The sequence below is a fragment of the Heterodontus francisci genome, chromosome 25 (assembly GCF_036365525.1).
Source record: "Heterodontus francisci isolate sHetFra1 chromosome 25, sHetFra1.hap1, whole genome shotgun sequence".
NCBI classification, from domain to species: Eukaryota; Metazoa; Chordata; class Chondrichthyes; order Heterodontiformes; family Heterodontidae; genus Heterodontus; species Heterodontus francisci.
In genome coordinates this window covers 41,949,673-41,969,490 of record NC_090395.1, presented here as the reverse complement: position 1 = coordinate 41,969,490, position 19,818 = coordinate 41,949,673, and the positions used below count along the sequence as shown (strand labels likewise).

Below are 19,818 nucleotides of genomic sequence, written 5' to 3'. Positions count from 1 at the left end.
TGCTCCAGGCACAATCCTTTAAGAGGTGCAGGCTAGCATTAAGCAGTGTAGGTGGCTAGCTTTATGTGGTGCGAGCTATTCATGATGCATGCAGCCATTGAACAGGGTGTTTAGCCTGGCTGGATGGAAAGATCATTTTTGGAGGCTGGCAGCAGGAAGTTGGTGTGCTGCCTGCATTGTAATCAACAGGTATGGGTTAATTGTGCATCACAATCTCTGTGCATCTTTCTGGCGGCTATCCAGATTAGTCCTTAATGATTCTTATAGTACATAGAGAAAATTGTGTTTGTAATCTTGCTAATCAGTTAATTGCATTGAGCTGATTTCATGGGTATGAAAATGGTATAGCTTATTTTCATCTGTACCGCCTGGCTATGAAATATTGCCTTGGGGTGTTCAGAGAGGAAAATCACACATAGAGTTTAAGCACCATCTGATTTACTTTCATTAATTTAAGTGGAAGGAAAGTCAGGGGGCTTCATTATAGGTGTGTGTTTTATCTGTCTGATTTTCCTCTGTGCACTCTGCCCAAGTGATATTTTGCGCTGACCTTACTCAGCCCTGAAGAAGTCCCACTGCCAGGGCTGAAAGCGGGAGCCGACCCCGCTCTGGAAGGCAGTGGGACTTTGGGGCAGCATTTTGCCAGCGACAGTCCATTAATAGGCCGCTGCTGGAGCTGCCATCCGATTGAGGATGGTGGCCTGCATAGCTCCCCCACCCCCCCCACCTCCATTCCCAGAGTTCCTGGCCCAATCAGAGGGCCTGCAGCTCAGCAGCTTCAGCAACGACACCACTAGTGTGGCCACTGCTGAGGCTGCAAGATGAAGGAGAGAGCACCTCAATGCCGAGGCACTCTCAAAGAGAGGGGTAGGTTATTTTTGAACAGCTATGACCAAGCAGGCAAGCCCCAGTGATTGCTGGAGGGTGTGGTGGTCGTGGTGCAGCAGCGGCGAGTTAGGCAGGGGGCCAGCCTTTGTTGCCAGGGGGCCCTTTATGGGCCATGGAGCGCCCATCTTGGAGGGCCCATCTAGGAGGATGCCCCCCCCCCTCCACTTTCAGGGATCTGCTTGGAGGCTGCCTGGTGGTCTCTCCACACAGTGGCAGGCCCTCCCAACATGTACAAAAAGCCCACTGGGATGGGAAGTGGCCTTTAATTGGGCTCAATTGACAGCCTGGTGGGCAGTCGCGCCACTAAGGTTCCAGCCATTGGCAACATGCCATGGTAGCGGGAAGACATTGGGCTCCCATCCCGACGCCTTCCTGCTGCCATATTGCCAGCCCTCCCACCTCCCAGCCTGTCTTCAAAGGGCAGGTAAAATTCAGCCCTTAAAGTACGGATGGTACTTAACAAAATCTACCCACCTATGCATGAATTAGTTATTATACAAGTTATTTCCTGTGAATTGATCATGTTTAGTAATGGACTGAAGTTAGTGCTATAATTTTATTACAGATGGAGTATTTTATAGATATTGATGTCTTGTTTTCATTTCAAAGATTAGTTTTTGTTTCATTAGATGGATTTTATCCCGTCAATTATATAGGCTGTATAGATAAATCAGTTTGAGAGTTTGTAATCCTATTATTTGGAATTTGTCATCAATGTTACAGAAATACTGCATGCAGTTCATATTTTCATTCATGTGTAATGTTTAACCTTCTCTGGTATGAAGTATTAATATGGAAAACTGTAAAAGTATGACTTAAACCAGAGCTCTTGTGGATGTTATGCCACTCTCGGAGCTCTCAATTAAGAACTGTTGTGTTAAAGTTAATTTTGTACTGTACCCAGCCTGCCTTGATTTGCAGACCATATTTACTGTTGTGCAAATTTCTCCCCCCCCCCCCCCACTTCAATATTAAGGATTTTAGCATTGGCATAAAACGAGAAATAATTGGGTTCAGGACACTGAATAGCTGCCAGATGCTTTCATCTTTGTTGGGGGTAATAATTTCCTTTTGGTTTTATTAAGAAATCTTTTCTCATTTTATATGATGCTTCTATTGTCATTAGGACCCTGCTGTTTCATTATAACCAAGCCCATTTTGCTGTCTTTCCTGCAGGCTCATTGTTTCTAGGCGTACAGCTGCACAGGCAGTTGAACCAGTTGTAATCAACTGTTTTGGAGTAAAATGTATCTTTAAGATAGGTGCATGTTAGTTATTGTATGCTAGAATATAGTAAAAGCTGGCTGTGGATGAAAACACATCTTGTTAAAGGTATGTCTTTCTTGGTAACGAATTAATCACAGAATGGTTTCTGTTGAATTTATTCCATATCAAGGGTGATCCTATAGCTTACTATAATTTAATTTTTTTATTACAATGATCCATAAGTCAGTCTTTGTTTACATTACTTTCTAATTTAATTAATTTTTTTAGGGTGAGAGTAGGAAAATTGAAAATTTTTATGCTAGAAAACATTCAAAAAGCACAAATCTGCTTTCAGTGCTGCTCCGTGAGCCTTCATGGCTATAAAATTGTTTCCTCAATTAGATTATCAATGGTGAATCCAGAATATTGATAGAGAACTTCTGTTTCTGCTCTTTTTTGGCAGACTACTGTTGCCCTGCCTGAATTTAACTTTGTGGTTCCAGACGATTTGTGAAAGGAGCTTTGTTGCATAATTCTATGAGGGTGTTTCCTTTGCAACTGCTGCAGTAATTAATGAGGTCTTCCTAAATGCACACTACTGATGTGTGATGAGACACGGTCACAGAAGAAATTAGTATTTTTGAAATGCCACAAGACCCCTATTGTAAATTGCAGCTGCATGGCAGCTCTCATACTGTAAATACAAAAGCTGACTGGTGTCTTATAGCCAAAATGCAGTATGAAGTGAGATAAATATTGTGCTCAGTTTTGTCGGGATTAAAAACATGAGATTGACCATCTTTGAACTTGGCTTTTCCAGGCTTGTGAGGAATTGTGCACCATCTTCAGTGAAATGAATATGCAGCAATTATTTTATGAATGAAGTTTGGGGTGTAAATTGAAATGGAGATTACTAGTTCCCAGCTTCCACTTACAGTAAGTAATTACTGGAGAATCTATTCGGTAAGATTTCTGAACTTGCAGAACAAGTAAATTCTTGCACTGTTTGTGAAGGATGTGAGAATGACTGTAAATAAACTTCATATGAATTAACTTTACCCACTTTTTTAATAACTAACTGCTTTTAAGATGTCTCTATTTGACTAGCTGTATATATAGAAAGTAAGCTTTCTTTTCTCTCTTCCTGTCCCATCATAAATTAGATTAGGTCTTAAGGTGTGCAAATATCTGAAAATGCAAATGCATAAATATTATACTCAGAACTGTTTGGCTTTCTGTGTCTGGCAGTCAAATTCCCAATCTGCGTGATTGAATAGGTTTTTAAGGGTGCAGTTATACTGTCATTTTTGCATATTATATAATGTCTTTAACTGAGAAAAATGTCTTGCGGTTCTTCTCAAAAGTGTGAGGAAAATGCAGTGCCTCATAAGAAGAGATTATTGGAGGGGTGACCAAAAGCTCTGTCAAAGAGGTGGTTTTAAGAAGAGTCAATGCAAAGTGATTTCCTGACTACACAAGGAAAGTGGTGAATAACTCTGGAGTCAAATTTGATGTGGTTTTGAAATATAGCAGCATGAGATCCCCCTGAGGGAGGTAACTCCCATCATTTTGGCTGATGTTGTTTGGTGTAAAGCTTCAGTGTGTTGAATAGTTAGGTTTAGAAGTATTCGAGGGTGTCAGTTTATAAGTTTAAGCAGAGTTTCTTTTAACATTTTGAGAAGATGAATATTCCCAATTTAAAATTTATCGGACCAGAGCTTTTTGCGTGCTTGCGAACACCCATGTGTTGAGCACTTTCATGGCAACAGGATTGTGATTCACAGCCTACAATGTTAAAAAGGCCTTCTCTCCTTTCAAGCATATACAGTTTGGTTTAGGGAAAAACTGATAAATGTAGATATTTTTGTTAGGAAATTGTACTTCATAAGTTACTTAACATTTTATATAAGTTAGTTGGGAGATTTGAATAATTGTGTCTGAAATCATTGTTTTAAATCAGACTTCATGTGTAAGTTAATTATATTGGACCTACAATAACTGTACAGTTGCAGAACAAATGTGTTATCAAAAATAAAATTAATGTCACTGGCATCTGCAATTCAAATCTACACTCAAGTCCAAATGAAAATAAAGTTTTTAATGCAACTTTTTGGAGCACTGCAACTATATACACATAATTTATAATGCACAGTCACTTATAAGATGAACTTTTTTCTCTTCTTTGCTTCTTCTCCCCCTCTCCCACTCCGTAACTCCCACAATTAAGCATGCCATAAGTACTTGCATTGTGCATTGCTTGCGTACACTGCACACTCTGTATGGCATGCAAAATACAGCACAAAAATATTTTGAATGAAGTTTATTAATGTTTTTCCAACAGTTCAACATTGTATAGTACTTCTCAACTGTCCTGTTTTATTTGAGATATCCCAGAGTAAAACAGTATTGATGAGCAGCAGCAATGGTCTAACATTCCTAAACTGGCAAAACCAGCTCATTTGCTGTTGCCCCAAGCACAGATGCCAAAACAGATTTTCTGGTCATTATTACACTGCTATTTGTGAGACTTTACTGCAAACAAATTAGCTGCCATACATGTATATAAAGTTAATGTATTGAAGGCCAATCTTTTTGTATACTTTCATGGGATGTTGATGTTATAGAGTTATAGAGCAGCATAGAAACAGGCCCTTTGGTCCACCGCATCCATGCCGACCATAATGCCTATCTATACTAATCCCACCTGCCTGCATTAATTCCATATCCCTCTATGCCTTGCTCATTCCTGCAACCCTGGACAGCCCGCTTCTACCTCCTTCCTAAAATCCACAAACTGGACTGTCCTGGGAGACCTATCGTTTCAGCCTGTTCCTGTCCCATTGAACTTATTTCTTCCCATCTTGACTCTATCTTTTCTCCCCAGTCCAGTCTCTTCCCACCTACAATTGGGAATTGACGCCCTACGTCATTTTGACAATTTCCAGTTTCCTGGCCCTAACCGCCTCCTCTTCACTATGGACGTCCAATCTCTCTACACCTCCATCCCCCACCAGGATGGTTTGAGGGCTCTCCGCTTCTTCCTGGAACAGAGGCCCAACCAGTCCCCATCCACCAACACCCTCCTCCGCCTGGCTGAACTTGTTCTCACATTGAACAACTTCTCCTTCAACTCCATGCATTTCCTTCAAGTAAAAGGTGTCGCTATGGGTACCCGCATGGGTCCTAGTTATGCCTGTCTTTTTGTGGGATATGTTGAACATTCCTTGTTCCAGTCCTACTCAGGCCCCCTCCCCCAACTCTTTTTGCAGTACATTGATGACTATATCGGTACCGTTTCCTGCTCCCGCCCTGAACTGGAAAACTTTATCCACTTTGCTTCCAATTCCCACCCTTCTCTCACCTTTACGTGATCCATCTCCGACACTTCCCTTCCCTTCCTCAAATTCTCTGTCTCAATCTCTGGGGATAGACTGCCCACCAACTCCCACAGCTACCTCGAATACACTTCCTCACACCCTGCTTCCTGTAAGGACTCCATTCTATTCTCCCACTTTCCTCGTCTCCAACACATCTGCTCTGATGATGCAACCTTCCACAACAGCATTGCTGTTCTTCCTTTTTCGTCAAGTAAGGAATCTCCCCCACTGTGGTTGACGGGGCCCTCAACCGTGTCCGACCCATTTCCCACACTTCAGCCCTCAGCCTTTCCTCACCCTCCCAGAACCATGGCAGGATTCCCCTTGTCCTCACTTTCCACCCTGCCAGCCTACACATCCAAAGCATCAACCGCCACCATTTCTGCCACCTCCAGCGTGACCAATCGCATCTTCCCCTCCCGTCAGCATTCCGAAGGGATCGTTCCCTCCGCGATACCTTGGTCCACTCCTCCATTACCCCTGTCACCATGTCCCCCTCCCATGGCACCTTCCCATGCAATTACAGGGGATGTAATACATGCCCTAATATACATATATGTAATATATGTTGCTGACAAGGCCAGCATTTGTTGCCCATCCCTAATTTCCCTTGACAACTGAGTGGCTTGCTAGGCTATTTCAGAGGGCAGTTAAGAGCCAACCACATTGCTGTGGGTCTGGAGTCACATGTAGGCCAGACCAGGTAAGGATGACAGATTTCCTTCCCTTAAGGACATTAGTGAACCAGATGGTTTTTTACAACAATCGCTGATAATTTTATGGCACCTTTACTGAGACTAGAATTCAATTCCAGATTTTCATTAATAAGTTGAATTTAAATTCCACCAGCTTCTGTGGGGGATTTGAACCCGCATTCCCAGGGCATTAGCCTTGACCTCTGGATTACTAGTTCAGTGATATTACCATCATACCCACCATCTCCATCACCATATATATAGATTGTCCTCTTTGATTATGATTCTGTTTTCCCAGTGTGTGAAAGCTCATTGAATTTCATCCAATTTTCTAATGCTTTAGAGACAGACAGCTTCCATGATCCTTCACACAGAGTTTCAGGGGTTGGTCAGCAGTGGCTTGTTAGAAATTGGTGTGAAGACATAAATGCAACCACTGGAGAGCTGAGAGGAGAACTTTTCTATCCAAATTTATAGATTATGGATCATGTCCCTTTCTCTTTTGCTTCTTTCCCCTCCCACCCCACATCTTTTATACCTCGTTGAGCCTCTGGCTGTATTATGTTCAGCCCATTTCTCAATATAAGTTTTGCTATCAAAGTTTGGTTAACTATGATGCCTTATCTCAATAGTTATCATTTGACTTTAAGTTAAATTTGGATTATGTTGGCAGCTTTCAACATTAACTCTCATTACAATATTATCTCTTTAAATTCAGAGCGCTCCCCATTTGAACAATGGTTCAACGGCTGTAGTTTGCCAAAACTATATGCTAGATCCATTCACATCAAACTCAGGTACTGATGTTCTGGTTACATGTACCTGTTCACCTTATTGTTAGAGGTTGAAAATGAGCTTCTTAGTCTGTAGGTCATTTTAACTCAAACCACATGTTAAGTCAAATTTGTACCAGAACACCTCCCCTTTCTAAATCTGCAACATTCAGTTTTATCCAGCATTGTTCATCTATTATAGCATTTTTCTGAATATTTGCTGCAGCATACAACACATTAGTTTGAGTTTATTGGTTATCTGTCTCAGGTGCACCCATTACTTGATTCTGTGAAAATGGCTATTTTTTAGTGTGATTTGAATATTTAAAAAAAGGACAGGAGGTGGACCTGGTGATGTAGTGTTTTGGACACTGGCCTTTTGTCACTGAGATTGTCAAATCCAGCCAAGATTAATGGGATGAAAGACTTCCCTGTCTTTTAGATGTAAAGATCCAATGTGAAATTAGTTAGGGTAGTCTCAGATTTTTCCTAATAAGCATGCCCTAATTTGTCACTCAGACAGGCTGCAAGATTGTTGGTGAAGGGAAACTACATTAGTGCTTCTGAGGATGGGGCCAGGGAAGAGTGGAGGGATCTATACTTTGCCTCTGACTGTGCTGTATGTGAACTAGGAGTACTTGATGCTGACACAGTGCCGGGGAATATAATTCTTTGCCTTTTAGGGACCAACATTCCCACATTGATGAACACAGTGTAACAAAATGTTTACTGAAAATTCCTTTCCTTGGGTAAGCAGGAAATTGAGATGTAAATCCCAAATAGTCAATTATTAAATTGCGTGATTTTCACATTTCAGAGAAGCAACCATTCATTTTCAAGATCTATGTACTCATTAAAACCTTCAACTGAGACACTAAAATGGCAATTTTAGTTTTTATCCTGGCTTCATAAGCTTGCATGACAGTATATGAACCATGTACTGACAATGTTAAATCATTTCAAACATAGTACAAATACTGTAATTACTCATGATTACAGTTCCAGAGAGAAATGGCATCCACTTATAGTCTTACCAAAGCAGCAAGAAGCCAATGTTAATTTCAGGAAGAAGTGTAAAAATCTCTCTCTTGCTCTCACTGTATCTTTCTGCACTTATCAGTTGGATTTCTTGCCTACTTTCTCCCCTAATTTCCTTTTCCAGTCCCAATGGTGAATGGATGTTGTTCTGTCTATGTAAAATTATGTATAATTTGGAGCAATAAGGACTTAATTCAATAAAAGGGTTCAGCTGTTATCATAAGCCAGGAAAGTATAGTTCAGGTTGTTTATGGATATTATTTGACCTCCAAGATTAAATTGCAGTCTTATATTTATTCTCTCTATTCTACAGTATTTTTAATATATGTTTTAATGCCAGTGCAATAGTATTTCTTATTTAATTCATTGTCGCAGTTAGCTTGCTTTGTCTTTTGTCTCACCTCCAGTTCAACTATAGTTGGTGAAGTTATTGATACAAAAAGCATCTGTTGTGTCGGGTTTATCTTGAAACTCAGGTCACTTTCTTTAACAACAAAATGATCTTTGCACTTCTTGCACCGACCATTCCAACTTATCACAGATGGTTCCTCCTCATTGTCTCTTTTGACATCTTTGATTTTTCTGTACACTTGCGCCAGATTATTTCAGTTTACCATGGAATTTTCCAATGTTTCTACCTTTTAGCATACGATAAGCAACACTAATATTGTACTGGGATCAAGCAGGAAAAAGTGTGTAACCAGCAAAAGGTTATGTTGGAGAGGGAAGTTAAAGGTTCTTGCTAAAGTGCAATGAATACAAATCATTTCAGGGAGTTTGTAGTTATTTACCTTATTTTGGTACAGTAATCGTGTAATATCATATATCCTGTCCCAGAAAAATGGGCTGCAAAACTGGGCTCTGTAACGACAATACTTATAATGCTACAAGAACCAGTTTGGCATATAAATGGCCGGGGCCCACTGCATACTACTCCCAGTACAGCCTGTGCCATTCGCCATGTTTTGAAGGGCAATAACACGGGCGTCCTGTGGGTGTGCTAGAAGTATACAGTGTGGACAGATTGTGATGTTAGTCTGTGTCTAACACTGACTTGACGCACAACCTGCCATTTTTAACCTTGCCACTTCTGTTAATGTCTTCTCTTAAACACGCACAGCTGAACATGTGTTCAGTTGTATGAGGAATCGTCTCAGTGCCATTTAGAGACATTACCATCCAACTTTCAGGTGAGGGGCTTTTGACTATCTCATTGCTGCTGCAAAACTAGTGGAAGTAAAATGTTGTTGAAAGAATTGACAGAAGTTCTTTCAGTCAGGAGGGAGTGATGTGGGATCTTTGGAAGGAGTGGTGTGGTTTTAAAGGCTCCTGGGTACACCACTTGCGCCGAGTCAAGGGGGCTATAGTGTAGTTCCCCTTGGGTTGCAAAATCACAGAGAGATAGAGCAGAGGCATCAGAGAGAAGAAACTATTCATTGAGGAATGAGGAGGGCTCTCAGCTGAAGGCTTTATTCACTTGGCATCTTCAGGGAGCACATCTCCTACCTCCACCTCAACCAGAAGCAGTGTCTGTGGTGGCTACGTTCATCAACAAGGTGGTTACAGAACTGTGCAACTCCTCCAACTGGACCTGCAGCCACAGAGCAGTGCAAGGATGGCATGGCTGGTGGCCGTCAAAGTTACTGTTGCCCTCACTTTCTACACCAGCGGATCCTTCCAGGCTGGAGCTGGCAACATTGCCAACATATCTCTGTTTGCCATCTATCACTGCATCCAGGAGGTCACCGAGGCCCTGTATGTCAGGAGAGGGGACTTTGTTGTCTTCTTTCTAAGCAGAGAAAAGCAGGAGGAGTGGGCACATGGCTTTGCCGAGATAGTGGGCTTCCTTCCCAATGGTGCAGGGGACCATCGACTGCACACACATGACTCTGCAGATGCCGCATCTCAATGGGGTTATTTAATGCAACTGCAAAAGGGTCCACTAACTGATCATGCAGTTGGTGTTCGGCAAGGACTACCCCCTGTACACTTGACTGGAGATTCACTTCCACCACCTGACCGCATGTGGATAGAGCTGCTAAAATGATACTAGCAACTAGGAACATCGCAGAGCAGACCCTGGCATTCTGAAGTAATGGTTCTGCTGTTGGGCAGCTTGGGGAGAGCCCTCTAGTACTCACCGGCACATGCTTCCCGGTTTGTGGTGGCCTGCTGTGACCTCCACAACCTGGCCAAAATGAGGGCACAGACTTTACCACAAGGGCTTCGGCGACCACCTCAGGAAGAGGAGGACAGGAGGAGGGGGAAGAGCCATCCAGCATATCATCGTTTTGCTTGGGCTATCCAAGTGTCTTATCAGACTCTGGTTCCCCTGAAAGATTCCCAGATCATCATTGCTCCAAATTTCCCCACCTTCCCATCCCTCTGTTACAGACCATCATAGCAGCCTATGGGCCAAAGAGGATTTCATTCTGACTTTGTGCAACAACACTTCCAATAATACATACAATACTCAACTATTCACCCTGTGCTTTCCCTTATTGGCTGTCTTGTGGACGCCTTTGCCTGGCCTATTTCTCCTATGCAGTGCTACCCTAATGGCTGTAGCATGGCAGGTGGGAGGCTGCTGACTTTCATTGAGGGAGACTGCAGATGGCCTTGCAAGACATCCTCGAGCAGCTCTGGGCCTAAAGGCCTGGCTTCGGACTGTACCACTTTGGCAAGGGTGCCAGCAGACTGAGCTGGCAGGCTGAAAGGCAATAGCAGGGACACTGGAATGCTGTCATCCTGAGGTTCATGCTGTATGGGGCCACTGTCATTCCCCCAGCGTGGCATCTCAGCAGCCCTAGTCATCTGCTGAACTGCCGCTAAGGCCTGCATGGCCTTTTGAGCCTTGGTATACACATCCATGATGGCGGAAGTCTAAGCATGCAAGGCACAAAGCTGGACTTGCATGGCAACAAGTAGAGGTCTCAGGACCTCAGTCATTGGTCAGAGGTCAGAGGACTGCAGCACTCAATCATTGGGCGGCTCCTGCCTGTGCTGCAATGGAAGCTGAGACATTGGCCATCAGATGCTGAATCAAGCCTGGCTTTGCAAGTGTCCTCACATAGCTGGACACCATTTCCACGCTAGAAAGGATGGGCTCCAAGCTCTGCATGAAACCTTATCCCAAATTGGAGTCATATTCCTCCATGCTCTTTGATGGTGACTACAGACTTTCTGGCAGGAGTGCTAATGCACCAAACATTTCTATACATGCCCATCAGTCTTTTCCTGTATGCCTGCTCATCAAAGTCCTCATCTGAGTTTTCTACAGCTGAACTAGTTTGAAATCTCACCTTTCGGAAGCTGGTACGCATGCTATCCTTTCCCCTTGGAGTGGCTGCAGCTCACTCATGCCTGGTGACTCATCACATGCAAATCCTGTTTCTATGCTACCAACCAAGGTACGTGCAGTGCCAGTATCTGAGCTGGTGCCTGAGAGTGTCAGATCAAGTGATGGTCCTTCTTGCTCAACCCTCTACTGTTCCTCTGCACCTTCATCCTCAGGGAGCATTGGTTGTCCAGGTAGCAGTTCTTGAATATCTGAAAGCATAAATGCACAAGGAGAGGGTTGAGGGTGAGGGAAGAATGAGTGGGGGGAAAGCAATGGATTCATGGTTGTACCATCTATAGCTTGTATATCAGACCAGACTGCAGGATGAGGGTGAAGTTGGATTTCAGAAGATGCAGAAGTCAGGAACATACCATCATCCTGGATGGCTTCAGCGATGCTACTTACCGCATCCTCAGTAACAGCCGCACCAATGATGCCAAGCACCGTGTCCTCCAAGGGGGGGGGGGGTGGTGAGAACATCCAGCTGTGCCTGCCTCCCGCTAGCTCATTGCTGCTCCCTCCTGTTGTGGGCCACCTTGTCCTGCATAAGGAGTTATTATTAGAGATGTTGGAAATCATGAGGGTAAGAAAGCTAGCATAAAGGCACTTTACCTGAATGCTCGTAGCATTCGTAACAAGGTTGATGAGTTAACGGCACAAATCATCACGAATGAATATGATTTGGTAGCCATTACGGAGACATGGTTACAGGTTGGTCATGACTGGGAGTTAAATATCCAGGGGTACCAGACTATTCGGAAGGACAGACTGGAAGGTAAGGGAGGTGGTGTAGCTCTGATATTCAAGGACGACATCAGGGCGGTGCTGAGAGATGATATAGGTTCTATGGAGAATGAGGTTGAATCCATTTGGGTGGAAATTAGAAACTCTAAGAAGAAAAAGTCATTGATAGGCGTAGTCTATAGGCCACCAAATAATAACATCACATTGGGGCGGGCAATAAACAAAGAAATAACTAATGCCTGTAAAAATGGTACGGCAATTATCATGGGGGATTTTAATCTACATGTAGATTGGTCGAACCAGCTTAGTCAGGGTAGCCTTGAGGAGGAGTTCGTTGAGTGTATCCGTGATAGTTTTCTTGAACAGTATGTAATGGAACCGACGAGGGAGCAAGCTATCCTAGATCTAGTCCTGTGTAATGAGACAGGAATAATTAATGACCTCATAGTTAGGGATCCTCTTGGAAGGAGTGATCACAGTTGAATTTAGAATACAGATGGAGATTGTGAAGATAAAATCCAATACAAGGGTCCTGTACTTGAACAAGGGGGACTACAACAGAATGAGGGAGGACTTGGCTAAAGTAGACCGGAAACAAAGATTTTATGGTGGGACAGTTGACGAGCAGTGGAGGACTTTCAAAGCAATTTTTCAAAGTGCTCAGCAAAAGTATATTCCAGTGAAAAGGAAGGACTGGAAGAAAAGGGGTAATCTGCCATGGGTGTCTAAGGAAATAAGGGAGGCTATCAAATTGAAAGAGAAGGCATACAAAGTGGCCAAAAACAGCATGAAACTAGAAGATTGGGAAAACTTTAAAGGTCAACAGAAAGCCACAAAAAGAGCTATAAAGAAAAGTAAGATAGAACGTGAGAAAAAATAGCACAGAATATAAAGACAGATAGCAAAAGTTTCTATAAATATATAAAACGAAAAAGAGTGGCTAAAGTAAACGTTGGTCCATTAGAGAATGAGAAGGGGAATTTAGTTATGGGATATGATGAAATGGCCGAGGCATTGAACAGGTATTTTGTATCGGTCTTCACAGTGGAGGACATTAATAACATGCCAGTAATTGACAAAGAGACGAACGTAGGTGAGGACCTGGAAACAATCATTATTATGGAAGAGGTAGTGTTGGGCAAGCTAATGGAGCTAAGGATTGATAAGTCTCCTGGCCCTGATGGAATGCATCCCAGGGTACTAAAAGAGATGGCGGGAGAAATAGCAGGTGCACTGGCGGTAATTTTTCAAAATTCGCTGAACTCTGGGGTAGTCCCAGCAGATTGGAAAACAGCAGATGTGACACCACTGTTTAAAAAGGGAGGTAGACAAAAGATGGGGAATTACAGACCGATTAGCTTAACCTCTGTAGTGGGGAAGATGCTTGAGTCTATTATCAAGGAAGAAATAGCAGGGCATCTCGATAGAAATTGTCCCGTTGGGCAGACGCAGCATGGGTTCATGAAGGGCAGGTCATGCTTGACAAATCTTTTGGAATTCTATGATGACATTACGAGCAAGGTGGACAATGGGGACCCAGTGGATGTGGTGTACCTAGATTTCCAAAAGGCCTTCGACAAGGTGCCGCACAAGAGGCTGCTGCATAAGATAAGGATGCATGGCGTTAGGGGTAAAGTATTAGCATGGATAGAGGATTGGTTGACTAACAGGAAGCAGAGAGTGGGGATAAAGGAGTGCTATTCTGGTTAGCAATCAGTCACTAGTGGTGTGCCTCAGGGATCGATGTTGGGACCGCAATTATTTACAATTTATATAGATGATTTGAAGTTGGGGACCACGTGTAGGGTGTCAAAGTTTGCAGATGACACTAAGATGAGTGGCAGAGCAAAGTGTGCAGATGACTGTGAAACTTTGCAGAGGAACATAGATACATTGAGTGAGTGGGCAAAGGTCTGGCAGATGGAATACAATGTTAATAAATGTGAAGTCATTCATTTTGGTCGGAGTAACAGTAAAAAGGATTATTACTTGAATGGTAAAAAGTTGCAGCATGCTGCTATGCAGAGGGACCTGGGTGTCCTTGTGCATGAATCGCAGAAGGTTGGTCTGCAGGTACAGCAAGTAATTAGGAAGGCAAATGGAATTTTGTCCTTCATTGCTAAAGGGATTGAGTTTAAAAGCAGAGAGGTTATGTTGCAGCTGTATAGGGTACTGGTGAGGCCGCACCTGGCGTACTGTGTGCAGTTTTGGTCTCCTTACTTGAGAAAGGATGTACTGGCACTGGAAAGGGTGCAGAGGAGGTTCACTAGGTTAATTCCGGATTTGAGGGGGTTGGCTTATGAGGAGAGATTGAGTAGATTGGGATTATATTCATTGGAATTCAGAAGAATGAGGGGGGATCTTATGGAAACATATAAAATTATGAAGGGAATAGATAAGATACAAGTAGAGAGGATGTTTCCACTGGCAGGTGAAGCTAGGGCAAGAGGGCATAGCCTCAAGATTAGAGGGAGCAGATTTAGGACTGAATTAAGAAGGAATTTCTTCACCCAGAGGGTTGTTAATCTATGGAATTCCTTGCCCAGTGAAGTAGTTGACACTTCTTCAGTAAACATTTTTAAAGCTAAGGTAGATATCTTTTTGAACAATAAAGGAATTAAGGGATATGGTGAGAGCGCGGGTAAGTGGATCTGAGTCCACGAAAAGATCAGCCATGATCTTATTGAATGGCGGAGCAGGCTCGAGGGGCCGGACGGCCTACTCCTGCTCCTAGTTCTTATGATCTTATAAGACAGGGAAAAGTGTCAATGACTGTGTTGCAATGTGTTTGGATGATGTGCCTGTCATAGATGAATAGCTGGAAATATATAGAAGCTGGAAGATGTGGGTGTGAGGCTTACAGCAGTGGTAGGTGGAGCATATGAATGTTCGGCATGAGTCCTGATCGGTAAAGATTGCTGATGAGTGAGTGATGTGTGTATGCAATGCATTGAGTGGCTTGTGAGGATGGTAGTGCAGTTACTGGAATTTGAAGATGCATTCACTGACCTTGACCACTCATGTGAGGTCATTGCACTTCTTCCAATATTGCATCCGGGTTTGGGCTGCATGCCACTATCATGGACATGAGCAGGCAGCACGAAGTTTGCATGTTGCCTGTATTACGTTCAACAGGCTCGAGTTAATTGTGCAACATGAACCCTGTGCCCATTGAGAGGCCTTATCCAATTTTTAGCCCATTATGTTTATGATACATTTTCAAATGATCAAATATTTTATGGATAGAATGCCAGTATGTTTGGAAATACAGAATAATTTCTCACTTCATGTTACTGTTGGTGAACCTCATCTGCTGACATATTAATAGAAACATAGAAATATAGAAAATAGGAGCAGGAGTAGGCCTTTCGGCTCTTCGGGCCTGCTCCGCCATTCAAAAAAAGATCATGGCTGATCGTCTAATTCAGAACCCTGTTCCCGCTTTCTCCCCATATCCCTTGTTCCCTTTGGCATTAAGAAATACATCTATCTCATTCTTGAATATATTTAATGACTTGGCCTCCACTGCCTTCTGCAGTAGAGAATTCCACAGGTTCACTACCCTCTGAATGAAGAAATTTCTCCTCATCTCGGTTCTAAATGGCATACCCCGTATCCTGACACTGTGACCCCTGGTTCTGGACTCCCCAGCCATCGGGAACATCCTCCCTGCATCTAGCCTGTCTAGTCCTGTTAGAATTTTATAGGTTTCTATGAGATCCCCTCTCATTCTTCTAAACTCTGGTGAATATAGGCCTAGTCAACACAATCTCTCCTCATATGTCAATCCTGCCATCCCAGGAATCAGCCTAGTAAATCTATTTTGCGCTCCCTCCAAGGCAAGAACATCCTTCCTGAGATAAGGAGACCAAAACTGCACACAATACTCCAGATGTGGTCTCACCAAGGCCTTGTATAACTGCAGTAAGACGTCCTTGCTCCTGTACTCAAATTTTTTTGCATTGAAGGCCAACATATCATTTGCCTTTATAATTGCTTGTTGCACCTGAATGCTTACTTTCAGCAACTGGTGTACAAGGACACACAAGTCTCGTTGCACCTCCCCCTTTCCAATTTATCACCATTCAGATAATAATCTGCCTTTCTGTTTTTACAACCAAAGTGAATAACCTCACATTTACCCATGTTATACTGCATCTGCCATGCATTTGCCCACTCACCCAACTTATCCAAATCACATTGGAGCTTCTTTGCATCCTCCTCACAGCTCCCATTCCCCCCCAGCATTGTGTCGTCTGCAAACTTGGAAATGTTACATTTAGTTCCCTCACCCAAGTCATTAATATATATTGTGAATAGCTAGGGCCCAAGCACTGATCCCTGTGGGACCCCACTTGTCACTGCCTGCCACCCGGAAAAAGACCTGTTTATTCCTACTCTCTGTTTCCTGTCTGTCAACTAATTCTCAATCCATGCCAGTATATTACCCCCAATCCCATGTGCTTTAATTTTGCACATGTCTTATGTGGGACCTTATCAAAAGCCTTCTGAAAATTCAAATACACCACATCCACTGGTTCTCCCTTATCTATTCTACTAGTTACATCCTCAAAAAACTCCAGTAGATTTGTTAAGCATGACTTCCCTTTCATAAACCCATGCTGACTTTGCCCAATCCTGTTCATGCTTTCAATTAGTTCTGCTATCACATCCTTTATAATAGACTCTAGCATTTTCCCGTCTACTGATGTAAGGCTAACTGGTCTGTAGTTCCCTGTTTTTTCTCTCCTTTTTTTGAATAGTGGGGTTACATTTGCCACCCTCCAATCTGTAGGAACTGCTCCAGAGTCTATAGAATTTTGCAAGATGACCACCAATGCATCCACTATTTTCAGGGCCACTTCCTTTAGTACTCTGGGATGTAGATTATCAGGCCCTGGGGTTTTGTCAGCCTTTAACCCCTAGCTCTATTTTTTTTACTAATACTGATTTCCTTCAGTTCCTCACTCTCATTAGGCCTTATTTGTATCCTCCTTTGTGAAGACAGAACCAGAGTATGTGTTTAATATTGGAAATCATTCAGTTGGAAAATTAGGCACTGTGCTCTTCCAGATTTTTGATGTGAGTTGTTGGCGGAGCAAGCTCCTGCTGGGGTAGTCGGCTCCCACAGATAGTACAAAATCAGAACATTCTCCTGATGGTCAAAGAGACACAAATTATTAACTTGACAAAATTAGCTTGCTGAATCTGGAAATCAAAAACTTGATTGTTATATCTTGGAGACTTCTATATACTGTATGTGCATACATGGAGACCATTTCCTTAGTTATTTCTCCAGAATTTAGATCAAAGCCACACTATGTCAGGATTTCTTATGGTGAAATGCAGTGACAGTTCGGGAGTGGTGCATTAAATAGCAGATCAGAATTGAAGAGAAAAAGAACAGCTCAAATGAGTAAAAGACTGGAAGAAGATCAACAATACAGAATAAGACTGAGAGGTTGTTTGAGAGAACAAAAACCAGGAAATCACAATTTGGAAAATAGAAATTAAAAGCAAAGATGAAAGGCATAATTCAGCCCCAAAATGAAACTTCGCTGATTTATATTTTGGGCAGGGGAAGCCTGTTCAGTGCTTGATGCAGCGAGGATGTCACTAGATGCAGGGAGGATGTTTACGATGGCTGCAGAGTCCAGAACCAGCGGTCACAGTCTCAGGATACGGGGTATGCCATTTAGAACCGAGATGAGGAGAAATTTCTTCACTCAGAGGGTGGTGAACCTGTGGAATTCTCTACCACAGAAGGCAGTGGCGGCTAAGTCTTTAAATATATTCAAGAAGGAGATAGATATATTTCTTAATGCCAAAGGGATCAAGGGATATGGGGAGAAAGCAGGAACAGGGTACTGCATTAGATGGTCAGCTATGATCTTTTTTGAATGGTGGAGCAGGCCCAAAGGGCCGAATGGCCTACTCCTGCTCCTAATTTCTATGTTTCTATGTTTCGCTGAGCAAACATACACTTTTTATATAAAGAAAGGTTTATTTGCACTTATCATTACCTCATGACATCCTTCATAGTTAATGAAGTGTAATCACTGTTGTAATGTAGAATCTGCAGCACCCAATCTGTGTACATCAAAGTCCCACAAACAGCAATGTGATAATGACCAGATCATCTGCTTTTAGTCATGTTGGTTGCAGGATAAATATTGGCGAAGACATCAGGAAGAACTCCCTTGCTCTTTGGAAAAGTGTTCTGGAATCTTTTACGTTCGCCCAAAGGGCCTTGGTTTAATGGTTCAGTTGAAAGATAACCCCTCCAACAGTACTCACTGCAGTACTGCACTGAAGTGTCAGCCTAGATTTTGTCTCTGGATGATTATGACTAGATCCTTCTTTTAACAGCCTTGGCTAATGCTTTATATCCAGTATTTTACTTCTTGCTTAATTGGAAACCAATTCACCAGGGAGAGGCTCTATCAGAGAAAATGGTTCTGTATTAAATTGTCTCTTCTACCATGTCTTTTTCCAACCCAGATGCCTAGGGCAGCAAGTATTTAATTGAAGTGTACTTGTGCAAATTAAATTGCAGGTAGGGTACTTAGTTGTTTTTTACTTGCTATTGATGACAAGATCTTCAATAAATGCAGTCAACTGATCGATTAACATCTGGCTCTGAGTACTGATTTAGGTATTTGCACTGTTTTTGTGAGAATGATTGAGGACAGTCAAGGAATGTCAAAAGGATTGTAATATTCTGATAGCATAGCTTGGTGCATACTGTCTATGACTAATGCTGTCACTATGTGTATGTGTACTGACTGAGTCACAAATGGGCTGCAACAGAACAGAAATATATTGGTGTTGATATTGGCTTGTAAAAACTCTGCTACATCTCTGTGCCATTTTGTGACTTAATTCCACATTTAAAATGAACTCATAGCACTCAGAAATTTCTGGGATACTGATTTTTTTTGCTGTGTCATTTAACATTATTCCAGGAACATTCTCTATCTGTGGAGGTGCCCATGGTGCCGCACCATCATTGTATCATCTCTGGGCAAGGCAATGTGGAAAAATGGGAAAGGGAAGAGAAAATACTTTGCCTATGTGATGCACTTGCTGCTTTGATTTGGGTTCTTTTATGTTCTGGAAAGGAGCCAAGTAGAGTAAAGTAGCCAGCATGAGGGTCGAGCCCTCTAACTGAAGTCAAAATTGACAATTACAAAATTACTTCTGGCAATTACAAACAAGCCAATAAAAATGTAGGTAAAGATACAAAGCATCAGACTTGCATCTCGAGTTCAATTACTTCAAGAAAACTAGGATTTAAGAGCTCAAATGTGTGCCATGAAAGCTATTTCCAATTTTGTTTTATTCAATCATGGGATGTGGGCGTCGCTGGCCAGGCCAGCATTTATTGCCCATCCCTAATTGCCCTTGAGAAGGTGGTGGTGAGCTGCCTTCTTGAACCGCTGCAGTCCATGTGAGGTAGGTACACCCACAGTGCTGTTAGGAAGGGAGTTCCAGAATTTTGACCAAGCGACTGTGAAGGAATGGCGATATAGTTCCGAGTCAGGATGGTGTGTGACTTGGAGGGGAACTTGCAGGTGGTGGTGTTCCCATGCATTTGCTGCTCTTGTCCTTCTAGTTGGTAGAGGTTGTGGGTTTGGAAGGTGCTGTCTACAGACCCTTGGTGCATTGCTACAGTGCATCTTGTCGATGGTACACACTACTGCCACTGTGCGTCGGTGGTGGAGGGAGTGAATGTTTGTGAATGGGGTGCCAATCAA

The 19,818-nt window shown here is 42.7% G+C and overlaps 1 protein-coding gene across 2 annotated transcripts in view; it reads left to right on the top strand.

The window, feature by feature from the left end:
- The window catches only part of LOC137383841 (neuron navigator 1-like), a 719,754-nt gene that overhangs the window by 15,515 nt on the left and 684,421 nt on the right, over positions 1-19,818 (top strand). The window contains exon 2 of one of the 2 annotated variants that reach the window (XM_068057136.1): positions 2,915-3,030. The exons of the other annotated variant lie outside the window; for it this stretch is intronic. The gene's annotated coding sequence lies outside the window, so the exon portion shown is untranslated. The remainder of the gene's footprint in view (positions 1-2,914; positions 3,031-19,818) is intronic. 2 annotated transcript variants of the gene reach the window in all.